Source organism: Henckelia pumila, chromosome 4 (genome assembly GCF_033568475.1).
Source record: "Henckelia pumila isolate YLH828 chromosome 4, ASM3356847v2, whole genome shotgun sequence".
NCBI lineage: Eukaryota > Viridiplantae > Streptophyta > Magnoliopsida > Lamiales > Gesneriaceae > Henckelia > Henckelia pumila.
In genome coordinates, this window is record NC_133123.1 from 80,902,774 (window position 1) to 80,908,986 (window position 6,213).

General features: G+C 34.9%; 1 long non-coding RNA gene across 4 annotated transcripts; it reads left to right on the plus strand.

Moving 5' to 3' along the window:
- Positions 1 to 254: 254 nt before the first annotated feature.
- On the plus strand, positions 255 to 5,054 carry LOC140862489 (uncharacterized). 4 transcript variants are annotated; one of them, XR_012143775.1, is made up of 7 exons: positions 255 to 934; positions 3,133 to 3,238; positions 3,319 to 3,380; positions 3,465 to 3,597; positions 3,708 to 3,761; positions 3,965 to 4,085; positions 4,736 to 5,054. It is a non-coding gene; the product is annotated as an uncharacterized lncRNA (long non-coding RNA). The 4 variants fall into 4 exon arrangements; XR_012143774.1 differs by having other exon boundaries at positions 3,144 to 3,238; positions 4,748 to 5,054; XR_012143772.1 differs by having other exon boundaries at positions 256 to 934; positions 4,748 to 5,054.
- Positions 5,055 to 6,213: the final 1,159 nt, after the last annotated feature.

The window sequence follows — 6,213 nt, forward strand, 5'->3', positions numbered from 1 at the left end:
CCCAAACCCAAGCACGTGTACTTGGGTCGACCATGGGTCAGACCCAAGCACCTTGGGTGGGTCTGACCAACCCAAGAACGGGTCAGACCCAAGCACGACCCAAGCTTGGGTCTTTTCAGTTCGTTTTTTTTTTTGTATTTTAAATAAATAATTTAAAAAAACATATGAGATTGTTGTTCATAGAAAAGGATTTGAGAAGAAGAATATATATTTTTTTTTGAGAAGAAGAGAACAGTGGGATGAGATCTGGAAAAGGAAAGAGAACGAGGGAAGGAGAAGAGAATTTGATGGGAAGGAGAAGAGAGTGACGAGAAGAGAAAGAAGATTTAGGTTTAAAAAAAATGTTTTAAAATATATAATGATATATATGTAGTTAAACAAAGGACAATATCGTGAATCGTTAGTTAAATCACTTTTCTTAAATAAAATAGAAAGGAGTCCCTTTTTTTTCCAATTTTCCCCTCATTCCCATCGTTCTTCTTCCCCTCTTCTTTTGAACATCGATTCCGTCCGCACAACGCCAGAGAACAGTCGCCCCACCACCCCTTACCCAGCTCATACCTTGTTGACCCCGATTGTGGCTTTGTATTGGACGAATCTAGCACCAAATTCCGGTGGGAACCCTAGTCGATCGCGAGTGAAGCTGCGCGCTGTTCTTCTTTTTTTATTCCGGTGGTTTCACTCTGGTTTCTGGCTGTTCTTCTAATTTAGTTTGTTTTGGGTGTATACTTTTCTCGGGAATGATAGTTTGTCTGTGAAAGAGCCAACTTAAGCTTCGTCAGTTCCGAATCGGTCCTCGTCTAACCTATTTGAGTAAACTTGATAAGGAGAATTGATTTTTCTTCGTCAGTAATCATGGAAAAGATAGAGCTTAGTTGAGAATCTACAGCTTGCACACCAAGAGCTCTCCGCTATCATCGATCTCATTAATACGGTAAATTATGATTATGCTAATCTTGTATTTAGAAATTCAAAATGGGATGATTTATCAATTACTTGAAATGAATGGATGAGTGCATTATGTCCAATATGCATCAATTTAAAATTTTTTCCGGAGGATTCCTTCTTTGATCTTGAGTTTCATGTTAATAAAATATTAGATGTTTTACAATGCTCAACTAAATATAGTTTTTGAGAAGGCTATATAGTTTCCTTTTAAATGATAATTTCTCTTTACACGTTTGTAGACAAATTGTAAATTCAATATGAGACTTTAGTTCATAGTCTAAGTCAGGACTGCTGTTACGAAAATCAAGTTCTCAAGGATAGAAATTAAAATGCGTCATGTCTGGAATCCTAATGACTATGGCCTAATTGAGGGTATGATGTAACTTTAAGCATGGGGAAATGTTGAAAATGAGCCACCTTCCTTAGCTGGAGATATACCTACTGAAGGTTCTACCTTCCTAGATAACACCTACATTATTACTTGCCTCCTGTTAGGTTGTATGATAAATGATGAATTCATGATGTTATTCCGCTAGTTACTTTTCTAAATATGCACATTTTTTATATTATGTTATCATATTGAAAGATTTAGTTTCACGCAAATACGCAATGAATAAACCCAAAAAAAGTAGGTCCTAATTGAGGGTACATAGTAGCATTAAACCTGGGAAAACTTTACCCTATAGGATGAATCATGATATTGCTCACTTGATCCCCTGGTTATGCTTTCAAGAATTTTTGGTATTCTGTAATCAAATGGAGAAAATTAGCTTGTCTATACAAAATTTGAATGTAGTTTATTGCATTTTTGGCTTTAACTTATGTTTAGCTATGCATTTTTATCAACCTGTTGCTTGACATCATTCAAATTTTTGGTTCTCTTGATAATAGTAAGCATGATAGTGGGATTTTCTGGTGTCTTACAGTTTAAATAATAGTCAGACAGGCTGGACTAAGTTGATGAACTATCTGAAAGTTGTTTTTTTGGCTTAGTCTGCCAGCTTTCTATTTGCAGTCTGAAATTACGAGTTTACCCCAGACTTCCCATTGTTGGCATATCATAATAATTTATTTGTAATAAAAATGCTCATCTTTCCAATGTATTTATACTTCATGCAACGTTTCACATTGTTTTTTTACTCCTTATAGTTATTGTTACATGTATGAAACAATAATTTCGAACAGGAAGCTTGGTAAATGGAGAGATTTAAAGAAAAGTATGGCCAAAATTTATTTTTCACTTGCTTATATGATCGATCTTAGGACATCTACTTTATTATAAGAATTATTATAAGAAAGAGATTATTAATCATAAAACATTGAATGGTGACTATGTTAGGACTTGATGTCATTGCTTCATGAATTTTAACTTTGACACTATTGAAATCATTTTCTTAATTGTTTACGTTTGTTATTTAATTTAACATAATAATTTATTTGGTGTTTATCAAGTCAATGTTTATCAAGTCTTCCCATTTGACACCCCAGACTTCCCATTGTTGGCATATCATAATAATTTATTCATCTTTCCAATGTATTTATACTTCATGCAACGTTTCACATTGTTTTTTTACTCCTTATAGTTATTGTTGCATGTATGAAACAATAATTTCGAACAGGATGCTTGGTAAATGGAGAGATTTAAAGAAAAGTATGGCCAAAAATTTATTTTTCACTTGCTTATATGATCGATCTTAGGACATCTACTTTATTATAAGAATTATTATAAGAAAGAGATTATTAATCATAAAATATTGAATGGTGACTATGTTAGGACTTGATGTCATTGCTTCATGAATTTTAACTTTGACACTATTGAAATCATTTTCTTAATTGTTTACGTTTGTTATTTAATTTAACATAATAATTTATTTGGTGTTTACCAAGTCAATGTTTATCAAGTCTTTTGGAAGTCCAGTAGTGAATGTTTTGCATATTTTTAGGAATTATTACTATTAGTTACTTTTTATCGTCCATGTTAGATCTATATATAATGGGCATAGGTTTGCAAGCATTTGAAAGTAAGAAATAAAAATCTCAATTCATTTTCTGAAGCGAAGAAACTTGCATTTGTCCTCTGTTTCTTTCCTTTAAAACCGTTTCTTCCCCTTTCATTTTTTCTATAACAGAAACTTCGTAACTTTTAGTTTTCTAGATAGAATTAGTGGTTTTCATACGTTTCAGGTGTTGTTTAGTGAGGAATAATATGTCGGGCACTGAGAAAGTCAAAGATCAAACAGATTCTGTTGGGGAAGATGCTGAAAAGTCCATGCCATCATCAAAGCAAGAGGTTGTGTTCTAATTATGTTATTCTGCCAAATTTATGATTACATGCATGCCATTTTCTTATAAGAAACAATTTTCTTGCAGGAGGAAGCTGTTAAGAAGAACTATGGGGATATTTTCCTAAGAAACCACCACTGATCTCAAAGGTATAACCCTAGCCTTTGACATTAATTTTACTAAGAACCTAAGGAATCCTTTGTGTATACATTTGATGTGTGCTATGCAAACAGGGGGGAGAGACTCAGGATCATAGTTAGCTTCTGTGGACCACTAGTCCACTTTTTGTAAATCTTCTAATCTAATTTTATATATAACATTATAGTTTCCTATCAAAAAAACTCTGCTGACTGGGCTTTGAACAAGGTACTCTTTGCTGATGGTTGGACGAATTAGTTTTTTTACTAAGAATTTTCAATTTTGGCATACATGCGACTTTATTCCAACTAATAATTATCCATGCCTTGTCACAACAGAAAGGTGCAGAGAAGCCCAAAGGACCACTAGAAGCTCTTCGGCCTAAGTTATAGGTATATACAAGTTTTAGATCATCTATCAACCGAAGCGTTTCCCCCCCTAAAGATTAAAGGTCTTGTCGATAGTTTTTTCCTTATGGAACTTCTTTTCTTGATATTTGGAAATACTGTGAACTGATATTTGGAATTTATGAGCTTTACTTCAGTAAATTTGGTCAGTTCTCATGTAACTCATTTTGGTCAATCCCAATGGTTAGGATTTATCGAGATTTCAAGGCGTCAAATGTGCTATTGGATGGAGATCTCAAGCCAAAAATTTTTGATTTTGAGCTTGCTAGGGAGGGTCCAACTGTTGGTCGTACTCATGTTTTAACTGTGGTATGTTCACTCTGGTAAAATTTGTATTTACACTTTTCGTTCAAAGAATGAAAAATTTCATACATTGTCTCTTGTTAATGAGATTTAGAACGAGCCATTTTCTTAAAAGACACTATAAATGATCTTGCAGAGAGAAGAAAGGGCAGTCGTCCCTTTAAAAAGGATAAATTCTTAAATTTTAGGCCTACCATTTTCAAATTTTTAAACTTTCACGCTCTAAATATATATTTATTTACCGCACCTCAACGAATATATGATGTATTTTATTTTGTCCTTGGTCACTTTTTAAAATGTTGTGAATGATTTATAGGTAATATACCATGTATTTTTCTATCCATTAAGCTATAACTCATTTTGCAAAGGGAAAGTATATGCGAAGTTGGTTTTAGTCAAGCCCATTTGCATGATCTGATGACACTGCACTTGATAGTTTCTAAATAGTGAATTTGTCGGGGGAATATAAATTGGTATGAATATATATTTGTTTAAACACTTCTTGATAGTTGATAAATTTGACAGGGTATAAATTGTCTTAACTTAATAGTATATAATTGTCTTATGCTTAAAATAAATATGATAATATTTTCAGGAGAATTAAAAATAGCAATAATTTAGTTAAATATATGTTCCTTGCTGATAAATTATCTTAGTTATTTGTACAGAGAAATAGAATAATGTCTATCGAATCTCAAAACAGAACCAACATTGATGATGATGCAATTAGCTTTGTATTTGATAAGGAAGCTCGAGGTAGAGTTTGCGGATTGAGTTTTGGAGTTAACTTCGAAAGTTGGAGCTTATGTGAAAGAAAATGGAATATTTTCTAGTTTGAGAGATATTTTGTTTTTTTTTTTTGGTTGTTGATACTTTCTTCTGGTATGATGTAAAGACTTTTATTAACTTTGTGTGTACATTAGAGTTAACATGCACTCAATTTTTTATAAACATATATTTTTCCAGTTTTCATGAACGAATGAAATTGAAATTTATTGTTTAGTTCTTCATTGTAATTTCTCTATTTAATTAGTTGGTTGAATTTTTTGTTACATTGAAGTTTATGCATTCCGTTATTAAATTTAACCACGGCGTGCATCGCATGCACAATGCAGATAGTTTTTTACTTTCAGTGGCATGCGGTGCACGCCGTTATTAAATTTAACGATGGCGTGCATCACACGCTGCAGATAGTATTTCACTTTCAATGGCACGCGGTGCACGCCATTATTAAATTTAACGATGGCGTGCATCGCACGCTGCGGATAATATTTCACTTTCAATGCCACGCTGTTATTAAATTTAAAGACGGCGTGCATTGCACGCTGCGGATAGTATCTCACTTTTGATGGCACGCGATGCACGTTGTTATTAAATATAACGACGACATACATAGCACGCTGCAGATAATGCCTCATTTTCGACGGCACGTGGTGCACGTCGTTATTAAAGTTAACAACGGCGTGCAGCGCACGTCGCAGATAGTGCCTCACTTTCAACGATTTATAACTTTGCAGCGTGCACCGCAACGTGTAGTATGCGCCTTGGATAGCAATCTGCTGTGCACATTGCACGCAAGGAAAAGCCCTTTTTCTTGTTGTGTGAGGTCTCATCCACACGGGCTTAAGTGATAGGGTCAGGGACTGAGCCATAAATATAGTGTCGAGGCTTCATTCACTCGGAATTAGTTGCCAAGCCCTCATACACTTGGGCTTAATGGTGTCGATACCTCTTACACTTCGGCTTAAAGCTGCCGAGGCCTCATCCACTCGGGCTTAAGGGGCAGGGTTAGGGTTAGGGACCAAGCCATTAATATAGTGCCGAGGCCTCATTCACTCGAGCTTAAAGGTGACAAGATCTCATACACTTGGGATTAAAGGTGCTAATGCCTCAACACTTGGGCTTAATATGGTGTCGGTGCCTCATTCACTCGGGCTTAATATATTGTGCCGAGGCTTATACTAGGGCTTAATATCCTTTCAAGGCCTCATTCACTCGGGCTTAATATATGGTGTCGAGGTCTCAATCACTCGGGCTTAATATGGTGTCGAGACCTCATTCAATCGCGCTTAATATGATGCCGAGGCCTTATTCACTCGGGCTTAATATATGGTGCCGAGGCCTCATTAACTTG